This window comes from Oncorhynchus nerka, linkage group LG19 (genome assembly GCF_034236695.1).
Source record: "Oncorhynchus nerka isolate Pitt River linkage group LG19, Oner_Uvic_2.0, whole genome shotgun sequence".
In the NCBI taxonomy this organism is placed as follows: Eukaryota; Metazoa; Chordata; class Actinopteri; order Salmoniformes; family Salmonidae; genus Oncorhynchus; species Oncorhynchus nerka.
In genome coordinates, this window is record NC_088414.1 from 31,577,121 (window position 1) to 31,595,200 (window position 18,080).

The 18,080-nt window shown below is 45.2% G+C and overlaps 1 pseudogene; it reads left to right on the plus strand.

The window, feature by feature from the left end:
• The window catches only part of LOC115101391 (ryanodine receptor 1-like), a 116,334-nt pseudogene that overhangs the window by 87,503 nt on the left and 10,751 nt on the right, over nt 1-18,080 (plus strand).

Here is an 18,080-nt window from a genome sequence, read left to right on the forward strand (position 1 = left end):
ATTTAACTACAGTAGGCAAGTCAGTTAAGAACAAATTAGCGGTTTAAGGCACTGCATCTCAGTCCTTGAGTCGTCACTACAGACACCCTGGTTCGATTCCAGGCTATATCACAAAAAGGTTAAATAAAATGTAAATATATATATTTTGCCTTGATGACAGCTTTGCACACTCTTGGCATTCTCTCAACCAGCTTCATGAAATGCATTTCAATTCAGGAAAAGTGAAGGAAAAGCATCCAACAAGTGCTCAGCATATGCGGGAACTCATTCAAGACTGTTGGAAAAGCATTCCAGGTGACTACCTCATGAAGCTGGTTGAGAAAATGCCAAGCGTGTGCAAAGTTGTCATCAATGCAAAGGGTGGATACTTTGAAGAATCTAAAATCTAAAATATATTTAGATTTTTTTTTAACACTTTTTTGCTTTTACTATACCATTCATTATGTGTTATTTCATAGTTTGATGTTTTCACTATTTTTCTACAATGTTGAAAATAGTAAAAATAAAGAAAAAACTTTCAATGAGTAGGTGTGTCCAAGCTTTGACTGGCATTGTATATGAAGCATTTAAAACAATAGGCTATTAAAACAACGTTTAGGGCAGCAAATCAGTGGAGCTTAGAGAGAAGGTCTATACAGCTAGGTACTAGCTGTGTGAATGCAGAGGGACTGTGTGACTGTCACTTGTTCTCCTTCTTTGTGTGACCATCAGCACACAGTCACAGCATCTGTGTCCATCACAGGAAAAAGAGATGGAGAAACAGAGACTTCTGTACCAGCAGTCCCGTCTCCATAACCGTGGGGCGGCTGAGATGGTGCTGCAGATGATCAGTGCTTGCAAAGGTACTTCCCCAACCCATGCAGTTACACCAAGGATCCCCAATTACATTCAACTGTGGGATGATTACTCCTTGAGAGGATGGTCAGGGGGACGGAAGATCATTTAGTTATAAATAATTTGTACACTTCAAATTGACCACAAGAATCCCAAACAGATATAGTATTTAACAAAATCAAATCAAACCTTGATTACATTGGGATACGATCATATATGCCTCTCTCTATTTATGCGTAGGAATTCTTCGAAACAGATTTCCTAAATTAAAATCACATTGAGGCTTATTTTTTGCTCATAAAAACTTGAGGGGGGGGGGGGCAAATAAAATAATTTGGCCTGTAGACCGCCTGTTGGAGAACCCTGCAGTACTACAAGTCAATGTCTCTCCATCACAGTGCATGTATTTGAAGGGTACCTGTCATGGTCGACACATATCAAAGACATTATTCATACCCGTCCATCTAGAATGGTAAAGAATGCTTTTCTCTGCATTTAGGTGAGACTGGCTGCATGGTGTCCTCCACCCTTAAATTGGGCATCTCCATCCTAAACGGTGGTAACGTTGAGGTTCAACAGGTAAGTGTTCTCTTAGTGGGCTGTCCATCTGACCTGAGGATATAGTAGTAATTGACTGGTCTCACTGTCTGCTTGCAGAAAATGCTTGAGTACTTGAAGGACAAGAAGGATGTTGGCTTCTTTTTGAGTGTCCAGGCTCTAATGCAGACATGCAGGTTTGTCTTCACCCCTGAATTACTCATAAAGGACATTACCAGTCAAAGATTTGGATACACCTACTCATTCCAAAAAGTTTTGGGACACTGTAAAGCCCATGGAGAATAAGAGCACCTCCTCCCTGCCCACTGCACTGAGGCTAGGAAACAATGTCACCACCTCTAAATCTACGATAATCTGTATTTTCAATAAGCATTTTTCTACGACTGGCCATGCTTTCCACCTGGCTACCCCCTACCCCGGCCAACAGCTCTGCACCCTCTGCACCCCCTGCAGCAACTTGCCCAAGCCCCCCCCCCCACCATTTCTTCTTCACCCAAATTCAGACAGGTGATGTTCTGAAAGAGCTGCAAAATCTGGACCCCTACAAATCAGCTGGGCAAGACAATCTGGACCCTCTCTTTTAAAATGATCCGCCGAAATTGTTACAACCCCTATTACTAGCCTGTTCAACCTCTCTTTCGTATCGTCTGAGATCCCCAAAGATTGGAAAGCTGCCGCGGTCATCCCCCTCTTCAAAACTGTTATAGATCTATATCCATCCTGCCCTGCTTTTCTAAAATCTGGTGTTTTGCAGGTACTATTTAATGAAGCTGCCAGTTGATGACTTGTGAGGCGCCTGTTTCTCAAACTAGACACTCTAATTGTACTCTTGCTCAGTTGTGCACCGGGGCCTCCCACTCCTCTTTCTATTCTGGTTAGGGCCAGATTGCGCTATTCTGTGAAGGGAGTAGTACACAGTGTTGTACGAGATCTTCAGTTTCTTGGAAATTTTGTCGCATGGAATAGCCTTCATTTCTCAGAACAAGAATAGACTGACAATTTTCAGAAGAAAGTTCTTTGTTTCTGGCCATTTTGAGCCTGTAATCGAACCCACAAATGCTAATGCTCCAGATACTCAACGTGTTAAAAGAAGGCCAGTTTTATTGCTTCTTTAATTAGCACAAGAGTTTTCAGCTGTGCTAACATAATTGCGAAAGTGATCTATTGATCAATTAGCCTTTTAAAATTATAAATTTGTAAGTCGCTCTGGATAAGAGCGTCTGCTAAATGACTTAAATGTAAATGTAAATAAACTTGGATTAGCTAACACAACGTGCTATTGGAACACAGGAGTGATGGTTGCTGATAATGGGCCTATGTAGATATTCCATAAAAAATCAGCCGTTTCCAGCTACAATAGTCATTTACAACATTAACAATGTCTACACTGTATTTCTGATCAATTTGATGTTATTTTAATGGACAAAAAATGTGCTTTTCTTTAAAAAACAAGGACATTTCTAAGTGACTCAACTATTGAACAGTAGTGTATATAAATGGAAAATGGAGTCAACAGCTTATGAAGTTTGATAAAAGTTGCCTGTATGTTGTTTTTCGTGGCAGTGTCCTGGACCTGAATGCCTTTGAGAGACAGAACAAGGCAGAGGGTCTGGGCATGTTGTCGGAGGAGGGAACAAGTAAGTCTTTAAAGCTCTCACTGTACTGGACACTGGTACACCAACTTTGTACCACCTTACACCATCTTTGCATCCATGTCCTGCCTAGACAATCACACATTCACACATGTGCAGTATCAGGGCCTATGGTCACTGAGTGGGAGTTCCTCCACTTCATTCCTCATCTTTTTTTCAGTATTAGTAACATCCATCAACTCTGCTGTCCAATAATGATTGAGTGATTCATGTGTTGATATGGCTGTAATTTTGTCAGTGCTCACGCCTTGTCAGTTGGTCATTTGAATTTACATGGTGTCTTTTTAGTACTGTATTTTGACTTGCTAGTATTTTGTGTTTACATTCAATGTTAATTTGTAAAATATTTTGTAAATGTAGAATAATTTTTCAACTAATTCTTAGTTTAAAACTCCTACGTTCTTCTACTGTTGTCAATCAACTCACCATCGCTCTCTTTCCCTACCTTGCCATCATCGCGTCCCTCCCTCCCCTATCCTCTCTTCCCATTCCCTCCTTTGCTGGTCCTCAGACATGAAGTCAGAACGGGGTAAATGATACCTCTGTCCCTCTGTTTTTCTACCTTTTCTCTTTCTATTGCCCTCCCTGTTCCCTCTCCCTGTTCCCTCTCCCTGTTCCCTCTCCCTGTTCCCTCTCCCTGTTCCCTGTTCCCTCTCCCTGTTCCCTCTCCCTGTTCCCTCTCCCTGTTCCCTCTCCCTGTTCCCTGTTCCCTCTCCCTGTTCCCTCTCCCTGTTCCCTGTTCCCTCTCCCTGTTCCCTGTTCCCTATCCCTGTTCCCTGTTCCCTCTCCCTGTTCCCTGTTCCCTCTCCCTGTTCCCTGTTCCCTCTCCCTGTTCCCTGTTCCCTCTCCCTGTTCCCTGTTCCCTCTCCCTGTTCCCTGTTCCCTCTCCCTGTTCCCTCTCCCTGTTCCCTCTCCCTGTTCCCTCTCCCTGTTCCCTGTTCCCTCTCCCTGTTCCCTCTCCCTGTTCCCTCTCCCTGTTCCCTCTCCCTGTTCCTGTTCCCTCTCCCTGTTCCCTGTTCCCTGTTCCCTGTTCCCTCTCCTGTTCCCTGTTCCCTCTCCCTGTTCCCTGTTCCCTCTCCCTGTTCCCTCTCCCTGTTCCCTGTTCCCTCTCCCTGTTCCCTCTCCCTGTTCCCTCTCCCTGTTCCCTCTCCCTGTTCCCTCTCCCTGTTCCCTCTCCCTGTTCCCTGTTCCCTCTCCCTGTTCCCTCTCCCTGTTCCCTCTCCCTGTTCCCTGTTCCCTCTCCCTGTTCCCTCTCCCTGTTCCCTCTCCCTGTTCCCTGTTCCTCTCCTGTTCCTGTTCCCTCTCCCTGTTCCCTCTCCCTGTTCCCTCTCCCTGTTCCCTCTCCCTGTTCCCTCTCCCTGTTCCCTCCCTCCCTGTTCCCTCTCCCTGTTCCCTCTCCCCTCTCCCTGTTCCCTCTCCCTGTTCCCTCTCCCTGTTCCCTCTCCCTGTTCCCTCTCCCTGTTCCCTGTTCCCTCTCCCTGTTCCCTGTTCCCTCTCCCTGTTCCCTCTCCCTGTTCCCTCTCCCTGTTCCCTCTCCCTGTTCCCTCTCCCTGTTCCCTCTCCTGTTCCCTGTTCCCTCTCCCTGTTCCCTGTTCCCTCTCCCTGTTCCCTCTCCCTGTTCCCTGTTCCCTCTCCCTGTTCCCTGTTCCCTCTCCCTGTTCCCTGTTCCCTCTCCCTGTTCCTGTTCCTCTCCCTGTTCCCTGTTCCCTCTCCCTGTTCCCTCTCCCTGTTCCCTGTTCCCTCTCCCTGTTCCCTGTTCCCTCTCCCTGTTCCCTGTTCCCTCTCCCTGTTCCCTCTCCCTGTTCCCTCTCCCTGTTCCCTGTTCCCTCTCCCTGTTCCCTCTCCCTGTTCCCTGTTCCTCTCCCTGTTCCCTGTTCCCTCTCCCTGTTCCCTGTTCCCTCTCCCTGTTCCCTCTCCCTGTTCCCTGTTCCCTCTCCCTGTTCCCTGTTCCCTCTCCCTGTTCCTGTTCCCTCTCCCTGTTCCTCTCCCTGTTCCCTCTCCCTGTTCCCTCTCCCTGTTCCTGTTCCCTCTCCCTGTTCCCTCTCTCCCTGTTCCCTCTCCCTGTTCCCTCTCCCTGTTCCCTGTTCCCTCTCCCTGTTCCCTCTCCCTGTTCCCTCTCCCTGTTCCCTCTCCCTGTTCCCTCTCCCTGTTCCCTCTCCCTCTCCCTGTTCCCTCTCCCTGTTCCCTCTCCCTGTTCCCTCTCCCTGTTCCCTCTCCCTGTTCCCTCTCCCTGTTCCCTGTTCCCTGTTCCCTCTCCCTGTTCCCTCTCCCTGTTCCCTCTCCCTGTTCCCTCTCCCTGTTCCCTCTCCCTGTCTCTTCATTTTCTTTAGCTCTTAATTATCTTGTGTTGTGGGGCCCACCTTTATTCGATTTCACACTCAAGGAGTTCATGAAATAACCTTTCAGTCATGTCAAGTAATGCCAATTCCATTGTTTCTCTGGTATATACTGTACATGAGTATATACTGTATTCATAGTAAACTTATTAAACTCTCAAAGAGTAATGTACCCTAACAACAGACAATGACTGAAAAGTGTTTTTTTCCCATTGAGTGGCTAACCACAGATCTACTGAAACTCAGAAGCTCACCATTATTGCGATCAGACTTCCTGAGCGCGGAATAAGCTCAATATCTGGATCTATCTATCTCTCATGTTAATCCTCAGTGTTTGTAACTCTGGATCCACAAGCATCTCAGAGTAGGATTGCTGATCTAGGATCTGTCCATATACAGTGCATTTGGAAAGTATTCAGACCCCTTGACTTTTTCCACATTTTGTTATGTTCAGCCTTATTCTAAAATGGATTAACTTGTTTTTTCCCCTGATCAATCTACACACAATACCTCATAATGACAAAGGAAAAACAGGTTTTTAGAAATGTTTGCAAATGTATAACAAAAAAAGAATGGTGTTCAGACCCTGAGCAATCCAGTCATACACAGAATCTTGTCAAACTCCAAGGGGGCTCTCATGGCTTCCGTCTGGCCACTCTACCAGAAAGGCCTGATTGGTGGAGTGCTGCGGAGATGGTTGTCCTTCTGGAAGGTTCTCCCATTACATTTACATTTAAGTCATTTAGCAGACGCTCTTATCCAGAGCGACTTACAAATTGGTGCGTTCACCTTATGACATCCAGTGGAACAGCCACTTTACAATAGTGCATCTAAATCTTTTAAGGGGGGAGGGGGGGTGAGAAGGATTACTTTATCCTATCCTAGGTATTCCTTAAAGAGGTGGGGTTTCAGGTGTCTCCAGAAGGTGGTGATTGACTCCGCTGTCCTGGCGTCGTGAGGGAGTTTGTTCCACCATTGGGGGGCCAGAGCAGCGAACAGTTTTGACTGGGCTGAGCGGGAACTGTACTTCCTCAGTGGTAGGGAGGCGAGCAGGCCAGAGGTGGATGAACGCAGTGCCCTTGTTTGGGTGTAGGGCCTGATCAGAGCCTGGAGGTACTGAGGTGCCGTTCCCCTCACAGCTCCGTAGGCAAGCACCATGGTCTTGTTGCGGATGCGAGCTTCAACTGGAAGCCAGTGGAGAGAGCGGAGGAGCGGGGTGACGTGAGAGAACTTGGGAAGGTTGAACACCAGACGGGCTGCGGCGTTCTGGATGAGTTGTAGGGGTTTAATGGCACAGGCAGGGAGCCCAGCCAACAGCGAGTTGCAGTAATCCAGACGGGAGATGACAAGTGCCTGGATTAGGACCTGCGCCGCTTCCTGTGTGAGGCAGGGTCGTACTCTGCGGATGTTGTAGAGCATGAACCTACAGGAACGGGCCACCGCCTTGATGTTAGTTGAGAACGACAGGGTGTTGTCCAGGATCACGCCAAGGTTCTTAGCGCTCTGGGAGGAGGACACAATGGAGTTGTCAACCGTGATGGCGAGATCATGGAACGGGCAGTCCTTCCCGGGAGGAAGAGCAGCTCCGTCTTGCCGAGGTTCAGCTTGAGGTGGTGATCCGTCATCCACACTGATATGTCTGCCAGACATGCAGAGATGCGAATCGCCACCTGGTCATCAGAAGGGGGAAAGGAGAAGATTAATTGTGTGTCGTCTGCATAGCAATGATAGGAGAGACCATGTGAGGTTATGACAGAGCCAAGTGACTTGGTGTATAGCGAGAATAGGAGAGGGCCTAGAACAGAGCCCTGGGGGACGCCAGTGGTGAGAGCGCGTGGTGAGGAGACAGATTCTCGCCACGCCACCTGGTAGGAGCGACCTGTCAGGTAGGACGCAATCCAAGCGTGGGCCGCGCCGGAGATGCCCAACTCGGAGAGGGTGGAGAGGAGGATCTGATGGTTCACAGTATAGAAGGCAGCCGATAGGTCTAGAAGGATGAGAGCAGAGGAGAGAGAGTTAGCTTTAGCAGTGCGGAGCGCCTCCGTGATACAGAGAAGAGCAGTCTCAGTTGAATGACTAGTCTTGAAACCTGACTGATTTGGATCAAGAAGGTCATTCTGAGAGAGATAGCGGGAGAGCTGGCCAAGGACGGCACGTTCAAGAGTTTTGGAGAGAAAAGAAAGAAGGGATACTGGTCTGTAGTTGTTGACATCGGAGGGATCGAGTGTAGGTTTTTTCAGAAGGGGTGCAACTCTCGCTCTCTTGAAGACGGAAGGGACGTAGCCAGCGGTCAGGGATGAGTTGATGAGCGAGGTGAGGTAAGGGAGAAGGTCTCCGGAAATGGTCTGGAGAAGAGAGGAGGGGATAGGGTCAAGCGGGCAGGTTGTTGGGCGGCCGGCCGTCACAAGACGCAAGATTTCATCTGAGAGAGAGGGGAGAAAGAGGTCAGAGCACAGGGTAGGGCAGTGTGAGCAGAACCAGCGGTGTCGTTTGACTTAGCAAACGAGGATCGGATGTCGTCGACCTTCTTTTCAAAATGGTTGACGAAGTCATCTGCAGAGAGGGAGGGGGGGGTTCAGGAGGGAGGAGAAGGTGGCAAAGAGCTTCCTAGGGTTAGAGGCAGATGCTTGGAATTTAGAGTGGTAGAAAGTGGCTTCAGCAGCAGAGACAGAAGAGGAAAATGTAGAGAGGAGGGAGTGAAAGGATGCCAGGTCCGCAGGGAGGCGAGTTTTCCTCCATTTCCGCTCGGCTGCCCGGAGCCCTGTTCTGTGAGCTCGCAATGAGTCGTCGAGCCACGGAGCGGGAGGGGAGGACCGAGCCGGCCTGGAGGATAGGGGACATAGAGAGTCAAAGGATGCAGAAAGGGAGGAGAGGAGGGTTGAGGAGGCAGAATCAGGAGATAGGTTGGAGAAGGTTTGAGCAGAGGGAAGAGATGATAGGATGGAAGAGGAGAGAGTAGCGGGGGAGAGAGAGCGAAGGTTGGGACGGCGCGATACCATCCGAGTAGGGGCAATGTGGGAAGTGTTGGATGAGAGGAACACAGAGGAACTCTGGAGCTCTGTCAGAGTGACCATCGGGTTCTTGGTCGACTACCTGACCAAGGCCCTTCTACCCCGATTGCTCAGTTTGGCCAGGCTGCCAGCTCTAGGAAGAGTCTTGGTGGTTCCAAACTTCTTCCATTTAAGAATGATGGAGGCCACTGTGTTCTTGGGGACCTTCAATGCTGCAGACATGTTTTGTACCCTTCCCCAGATCTGTGCCTCGACACAATCCTGTCTTTGAGCTCTAAGGACAATTCCTTCGACCTCATGGGTTGGTTTTTGCTCTGACATGCACTGTCAACTGTGGGAACTTATATAGACAGGCGTGTGCCTTTTCAAATCATGTCCAATCAATTGAATTTACCACAGGTGGACTCCAATCAAGTTGTAGAAACAAGGATGATCAAGGGGAACAACTGCACCTGAGCTCAATTTCGAGTCTCATAGCAAAGGGTCTGAAAACGTATGTAAATAAGGTATTTCAGTTTTTGATTTTTATAAATTAGCAAATAATTCCCCAAAATCTGTTTTTGCTTTGTCATTATGTAGTATGTAGATTGATGAGGATTGTTTTTATGGTATCCATTTTGGAATAAGGCTGTAACGTAACAAAATGTGGAAAAAGGGAATGCACTGTAATCATATTCTTTTTATGATATGAAAGGCAAACTGATCCTAGATCAGCACTCTGTCTGCCCCACCCACCTCTGAACCCTCACATGACTTACACTGTAATCCCCCCCACAATGACATCATCCCTCCTCCACTCTACCTTGCTTGGACAGAAGTCCAAACTCTGGCCCTCTTAACCCACAAGTAGAGGAGTGCAGTAGGTCTGTGCTGCATGACTGTGTTTCTGCATGCACTGACTAAGGAACTGACAGGGTCAACTTCTCCATTACGTTGAATGTCTGTGCGGTACACAGTGTTGTCCATTGTATCTATACATGTTGATGTGACCATGTACTTTTATCTGTATGTATTTAGTATACTGTGTTGTCAGTGTTGATGGAGAACTGTTTCTTTATGTGTTTATGTATGTGACATAATGGTGTTTGATTATGTGTATTAAAATGCAGAGGTTCTTATCGTTGCTTGTTGCTGTGAATGTGCTTTTACAGTACATGCCAACCTGTTGGTCATGATTCAGCAAGTGTTTGAAGTTTTCTATATTGTAGCTACAGTGAACAACTCAGTATGGACTAAAGGAAGATGGACCGTCTGTAAGGAGGAGGCTATTGCAGCTCTTACTAATATGATTATGCAGACGTGATGGAGAGCTGTGAAATGATCATCACACTCACCTTATTGCTGCAAGCATGTGTGCTGCTGACCATGGCACGCACTGGCTAACACTCGGATGAATGGCTCAAATTGTCTAGTTAGTCTCCCACCTACATTACATATAGATGGATAGAGGTGGCCTAACTGAATCCCCCCTTATGTCAAATACATCCAGTACCCCTAAAACTAGTCTGATCCTCTGCCCCTTTGTCTGACCTCTCTAGGTGAGAAAGTAATGTCGGATGATGAGTTTACATGTGATCTGTTCCGCATGTTGCAGCTGCTCTGTGAGGGCCACAATAACGGTGAGAAAAATATTATCCAATGGTGTTCTATTTAGGGAATGATGGATTCATCTGTGGGGGCACAGCAACACTTAGGACAATGACATTGAATCATGACTTGACATAATGCTGATCAAATGTTGGCAGTCTATTTGAGTGGACTCTGTTTTTACTCCAGATTTCCAGAACTACTTGAGGACACAGACAGGCAGCACCACCACTATCAACATCATCATCTGCACTGTGGATTACCTCCTCCGACTGCAGGTACTGGGACTCTGACTATTAACACATACCTGTTAAAAAGGTGTCCTGTTGTCCCTTTTATCATGAAAATTCACATTTCTAATGAATTTTATAAAGCCCTTTTTACATCAGCAGTTGTCACAAAGTGCAGAAACCCAACCTAAAACTACAAAGAGCAAGAAATGCAGAAGCACAGTGGCTTTCTCTCTAACCCTCTCTCTCTCCCGCTCTCTCTCTCACCCACCCTCTCTCTCTCTCACCCCCCCCCCCTCTCTCTCTCTCTCTCTCTCACCTTCTCGCTCTTTCACCCTCACTCGTTCACCCTCTCACTTTCTCTATCTCTCGCTCTCTATCTTTCACTCTCTCTAAAGGAGTCAATCAGTGATTTCTACTGGTATTACTCTGGGAAAGAGATCATCGATGAGCCAGGCAAGAAGAACTTCTCCAAGGCCATGACAGTGGCCAAACAGATCTTTAACAGTCTGACTGAGTACATCCAGGTGAGTATAAACCCATTCATCTGTACAGTATGTAGATGACTGAAAAGCCAACTGACATTTACTCCTGAGGTGCTGACCTGTCTCACCCTCGACAACTACTGTGGTTATTATTATTTGATCCTGCTGGTCATTTATGAACATTTGAACATCTTGGCCATGTTCTGTTATATAATCTCCACCCGGCACAGCCAGAAGTGGACTGTCCACCCCTCATAGCCTGGTTCCTCTCTAGGTTTCTTCCTAGGTTCTGGCCTTTCTAGGGAGTTTTTCCTAGCCACCGTGCTTCTACACCTGCATTGCTTGCTGTTTGGGGTTTTAGGCTGGGTTTCTGTACAGCACTTTGAGATATCAGCTGATGTAAGAAGGGCTATATAAATAGATTTGATGACTGGATGTTACTGGGTAAGTGTGTGACGTACGTGCCCGGTGGTCTCCCCTCAGGGTCCGTGTACAGGCAACCAGCAGTCCCTGACCCACAGCAGGCTGTGGGATGCAGTAGTAGGCTTCCTCCACGTCTTTGCCCACTTGATGATGAAGCTGGCACAGGTACAAGCTACCTGCCTCAAAATATCAACATACACATCTACACATCTCAGCACACAAAACATGGCTACTAATCCCCCTAGAAACCACACATTGTGTACCTTACACTAAAGTTGGATGTGCATGAGGAAATGACATAGTTTGTATATATATATGTATCTGGCATGTAAATGCCCACAAAAATCATCTGTATGTAACTCCGCTGTGCACAAAATACACTTGCATCTACATTTCATGGTATAGGCTATTTTGTGCACGTTTTATTAAAGGATTGTGGTTTCACATATCAAAGTGGTCTGTGTTACCATTTCTGGGGTGACTGCCAACTATGCATTTAACAAACGCCTTTCAAGACAACAACTTGAACACTTTTGTTGCATTGTTTGACTGATAAGTCTGTAATTTCAAAAATATATATTCACCGTGAAAGTAGTTTATAGAAAGTGAATCTGGAATGGTGAACTAGATCTTATTGTGATGCTAAAAACCTCTGCTACATGAAAGTGTCCTCTCTTACTCCCAGGCATAAAGCAATCAGCCTCAGAGATATCTCCTCAGAGATATCTCCTCAGAGATATCTCCTCACAGATATATCCTCACAAATATCTCCTCACAGATATCTCCTCACAGATATCTCCTCATGCACACTCTCTTTTTCTACCTGACATTCACACTAATGCACTGGCTTGCAGACACACCACATACATGACTGGAACAGTGGTACTCCTTTTTTAACTGAAGAATGTAACGCCCTATTTGTACCGTACTGTAAGTATGTTAGTTACAAGTAAACCGTTTGTAGATTTATATGTACTGATAATGAAATATATTAGCGGTGTAATGTTAGTACGTAACACCTTGATGAAACTATAGCCAACTGTAAAATCCAAGTACTTTGAAATGTAGCACTGTTTTTATGTTTTTATCGTTTACAAATCCTATGAGATATTGATTATGTAAACTGTCTTTCACATGGTCTATGCAGGGTAAAGTATGTACTCATTTTATTTATCTATCATTGACGTGATTGGGTGTTTACCAGTTTGTTCCTGATTCATCCCTGCTTTTTTCTCAGTTTGTTTTATACTCACCTGCCTTTAAGGCTAGAATAAGAAGTAGAAAAATACTTATTTTGTAATTCAATAATATTGTATGTCAACCTCCAGAACAGTGGCAACACAACCTTTATTTGGTTAACTTCAAGTGCTTTATACAATGACATTACTAACCTACATTAGGGATAGGAAAGTGAAATGCTTAAAAGCAGGTGTATGTAAAGTTCGCTGAATGAAGGGACAGCCCTTTTACACTCCCCTGATGGAGCGTACACTGTATAGGGGTTAGAGTGACCTGGACACCGTAATGTTTTGACTGTGTGTGTGTGTGTGTGTGTGTATGATGGGATCCTTTCTGACTAATTCTAACATTGCCCCAGCATAAAGTTGTAGATGCATGTTGCTCTCTAGTCTTTCTGTGTAAAATGTATATTCTTTTTCACTTTTAAGAACTCTTAAACTATATGTTGTTGGCCGAAAACCAAGTGAACTTACAGGCTCTCATGAATTGTAAGTTGTATACATGTCAAATGTAAGTTGATGTAGTAAAATTTTATTTTCCCTGATCGGTTAATCGTTTATGATGAAATATTTTAAATGTGTACCTCAATAAAATGCAAGCAAAGGGGATATCCCGCTAACCTTCATCTCATTCTGTCTTACCATGGAGACAAGCATTTACTGTAAACGCAGTTTTAACATAAGCATTTACTGTAAATGCAGTTTTAACATAAGCATTTACTGTAATGGCAGTTTTAACATAAGCATTTACTGTAATGGCAGTTTTAACATAAGCATTTACTGAAATGGCAGTTTTAACATAAGTATTTACTGTAATGGCAGTTTTGACATAAGCATTTACTGTAATGGAAGTTTTGACATGGACATTTCCTGTAATAGCAGTTTTGACATAAGCATTTACTGTAATGGCAGTTTTGACATAAGCATTTATTGTAATGGCAGTTTTGACATGGGCATTTACTGTAATGGCAGTTTTGACATAAGCATTTACTGTAATGGCAGTTTTGACATGGGCATTACTGTAATGGCAGTTTTGACATGGACATTTCCTGTAATAGCAGTTTTGACATAAGCATTTACTGTAATGGCAGTTTTGACATAAGCATTTATTGTAATGGCAGTTTTGACAAGCATTTATTGTAATGGCAGTTTTGACATGGGCATTTACTGTAATGGCAGTTTTGACATAAGCATTTATTGTAATGTCAGTTTTGACATGGGCATTTACTGTAATGGCAGTTTTGACATGGGCATTTACTGTAATGGCAGTTTTGACATAAGCATTTATTGTAATGGCAGTTTTGACATGGGCATTTACTGTAATGGCAGTTTTGACATGGGCATTTACTGTAATGGCAGTTTTGACATAAAGCATTTATTGTAATGGCAGTTTTGACATAAGCATTTACTGTAATTGCAGTTTTAACATAAGCTTTTACTGTAATGGCAGTTTTGACATGGGCATTTACTGTAATGGCAGTTTTGACATAAGCATTTACTGTAATGGCAGTTTTGACATGGGTATTTACTGTAATGGCAGTTTTGACATGGGCATTTACTGTAATGGCAGTTTTGACATGGGCATTTACTGTAATGTCAGTTTTGACATGGGCTTTTACTGTAATGGTAGTTTTGACATTTACTGTAATGGAAGTTTTGACATAAGAATTTACTGTAATGGCAGTTTTAACATAAGCATTTACTGTAATGGCAGTTTTGACTTAAGCATTTACTGTAATTGCAGTTTTGACATTTACTGTAATGGCAGTTTTGACATAAGCATTTACAAATGATAGTCCCACTAAGCACAAACCAGATGGGATGGCGTATCACTGCAGAATGCTGTGGTAGCCATGCTGGTTAAATGTGCCTTGAATTCTAAATAAATCACAGATAGTGTCACCAGCAAAGCACCCCCACACCATCACACCTCCTCCTTCATGCTTCACGGTGGGAACCACACATGCAGAGATCATCCGTTCACCTCCTCTGCGTCTCACAAAAAAACGGCGGATGGAACCAAAAATCTCAAATTTGGACTCATCAGACCAAAGGACATATTTCCACCGGTCTAATGTTCATTGCTCGTATTTCTTGGCCCAAGCAAGTCTCTTCTTCTTATTGGTGTCCTTTAGTAGTGGTTTCTTTGCAGCAATTCGACCATGAAGGCCTGATTCACCTAGTATCTTCTGAACAGTTGAAGTGGATATGTATGTTACTTGAACTCTGTGAAGCATTTATTTGGGCTGCGATTTCTGAGGCTGGTAACTCTAATGAACTTATCCTCTGCAGCAGGGGTAATTTGGGGTCTTCCTTTCCTGTGGCGGTTCTCATGAGAGCTAGTTTCATCATAAAGCTTGATGGTTTTTGCGACTGCACTTGAAGAAACTCATTAAAAATCCTACAGTGTGATTTTCTGGATTTTTTCCCCTCATTTTGTCTGTCATAGTTGAAGTGTACCTATGATGAAAATTACAGGCCTCTCTCATCTTTTTAAGTGGGAGAACCTGCACAATTGGTGGCTGACTAAATACTTTTTTGCCCCACTGTATGTTATTTCAGAGTTTTGATGTCTTCACTATTATGCTACAATGTAGAAAATAGTCAAATGAAGAAAAACCCTTGAATGAGAAGGTGTCCAAACTTTTGACTGGTACTGTATTTTTCAGCGGATTCATACAGATTGGGAAATCATTATGCTGATAAACTCATTGAATATATACAGTATTAATGCAAGGTGTTTGATCTGAAATCCAAACCATATGTGTTCGGACCATCCCTCTCACTATTGTCATACTGCATGAATACTTCTAGATTCTCCAACCATTTGAGATTTCATTGGCAGAAGAATTATCTTCACTATCATTAGAAGTCTGCAGGCCTGAAATGCACTATAGTAACAGTAAATGCTATTGTTGTGAAGCGTTGTGTATATGCTTGTGCTGTCTCATAGGACTCCAGCCAGATTGGCCTGCTGAAGGAGCTACTGGACCTTCAGAAAGAGATGGTGGTTATGCTGCTCTCTCTACTAGAGGGTAAAATTACATTTTTATGACAGACTTTCTAACTTTCTGCTGTTTTTCTCTTTAATTTCTCCCACCTCCTTCACAATTTGCCTCCTTGTAATGTTGTGTTTCAGGTAATGTGGTGAACGGCACCATTGCCCGTCAGATGGTGGACATGCTGGTGGAGTCCTCCAGCAACGTGGAGATGATCCTCAAGTTCTTTGACATGTTCCTCAAACTGAAGGACATTGTGGCGTCAGACGCCTTCCGTGATTACGTGACCGACCCCCGAGGGTTAATCTCTAAGAAAGACTTTCAGAAGGCCATGGACAGCCAGAAACAGTATTCTCCCTCCGAGATCCAATTCCTGTTGTCCTGCTCAGAGGCTGATGAGAACGACATGATAAACTTTGAGGAGTTTGCCGACCGCTTCCAGGAGCCGGCTAAAGACATTGGCTTTAACATTGCAGTGTTGCTGACAAACCTGTCTGAACATGTGCCTCATGACCTCAGGCTGAAGAACTTCTTAGAGCAGGCAGAGAGTGTACTCAACTACTTCCGCCCCTTCCTGGGCCGTATAGAGATCATGGGTGCCAGTAGGAAGATAGAGCGTATTTACTTTGAGATCAGCGAGGTCAACCGCACACAGTGGGAGATGCCTCAGGTCAGAGAGTCCAAACGACAGTTCATATTTGATGTGGTTAATGAGGGGGGCGAGTCGGAGAAGATGGAGATGTTTGTCAACTTCTGCGAGGACACTATCTTTGAGATGAACATTGCCTCCCAGATCTCGGAGCAGGTGGAGGAGGAGGAGAAGGATGATGATGATGATCCAGCTGAAGGAGGAACTGATACGGGAGGAGGTGGAGATGAAGGCGGCAATGGAGAGGAAGAAGAGCCAGAGTCCATCTCTGCCTTTGCAGACTTCATCAACAGCGTATTGAACTTCCTGAGTATCTTCACATTCCTTAACCTGCGACGGCAATACCGCAGGGTAAGGAAGATGACCATCAAGCAGATAGTGGTGGGTCTGGCTACCTTCTTCTGGACTATCCTCATCGGCATCCTGCACTTCATCTACAGTGTATGTAAGGGCTTCTTCCTGCTCATCTGGCAAACTCTATTTGGCGGAGGCCTGGTGGAGGGAGCAAAGAACATCACAGTGACAGAGATCCTGGCCAGTATGCCTGACCCCACCCAGGATGAGGTGCATGGGGACCTGGCAGGGGAGCCTGGGGTTGGGAAGGAGCAGGAGGCAGGAGGGGTGACTGACCAAATAGATACAGGCGGTGGAGAGGAGGAGGAGGAGGAGGACAATAAAGACAAGGAAGGTGGGGGGACACCACGCATCGATGCTCCTGGTGGACTTGGTGACATGGGAATTGAGGCCACTGTTGAGCCTCCTACTCCCGAGGGTACTCCTTTGACCAAGAGAAAACGGGTGAGGCACCTTTTCTTTCTAATGCAGAGACAAAGAAGTGCATGGTGAGCTTTCCAGTAACGTATGTGTAGATTCACATATACTAATGACCTTTTTCTTGTGGTTGGCAGCAACCAGAGGAGGGTGATGCTGCAGCAGCTGATGGCCAAGCTGCTGATGGCCAAGCAGCTGATGGCCTAGCTGCTGAACCGGCTTCTGCTCCTGCCATAAAGGAGCCCCCTCCAGAGCCTGAGAAGGCAGAGTGAGTACCTCAGGCCATCTTCCTACATGTACAGTAGATTAACTCTTTCATCCCCATTTATAAACCATACTGTACATGCTTTAATGTTGTGGTGTTTGTTGGAATGTGCCAAAAAACACCCTATTACTTCATTCTCAGCACTGAAAATGGAGAGAAGGCCGAGGAAGAAGCTGAGACCAAAGAGGAGAAGCAGGAGGAAGCGATAGAAAAGAAACCCAAGTCTAAGAAAGATAAGAAGCAACACAGGGAGCAAGGGTTCCAACTCTGGACTGAGCTGGACATCCAAAGAAACAAATTCTTGGTTAGACATGATAGTGTCTAATAAATAATTGCTATCCTGCAGTAGTTTTTGCAACGTGTTGATGTCGCAATTTGCAGACTGTCAATTCCACTATCCACCTGTGATTAATACAACTTATTTTATCTCTTTCCCAGAACTACCTCTCTCGGAACTTTTACAATCTGCGTTTTCTGGCACTGTTCATTGCATTTGCCCTGAACTTTATTCTACTCTTCTACAAGGTCAAGAAATGCTGCTATATTATCTTCTGTCACCTTTAAATATCTTACCATCACTCCGATTCTATAATTGAAACAAACAGCATCTATTTTCAATGACTTCTCAATAAACTGAAAGTTTGAAACGATTTCATTCAAAAGTTTTAATGTTTTATTCAAATCCCTTCATGAATTGACTGCCTTCAATTCGAATGCCTATAACATCTAGAGTTAAATGTTAGTAATGTATTTGTTTTTCTGTGTCTGCCTGTGTGCATTGTGCAGGTGTCGGACAGCCCCCGTGGAGAAGGTGATGAGGTGGAGGGCTCTGGCATGTTTGAGGGCTCAGGGTTGGGAGTGCTGTTTGAGGGAATTGGGCTGTTTGAGGGCTCAGCAGAGGAGATGGAGGGATCTGGTGGAGAGGAAGGAGGAGACGAGGAAGAGGAGGGTGGCCCAGTCTACTTCTTCTTGGAGGAGAGCACTGGCTACATGCAGCCCACCCTCACCTTCCTGGCTACCCTGCACACCGTCATCGCCTTCC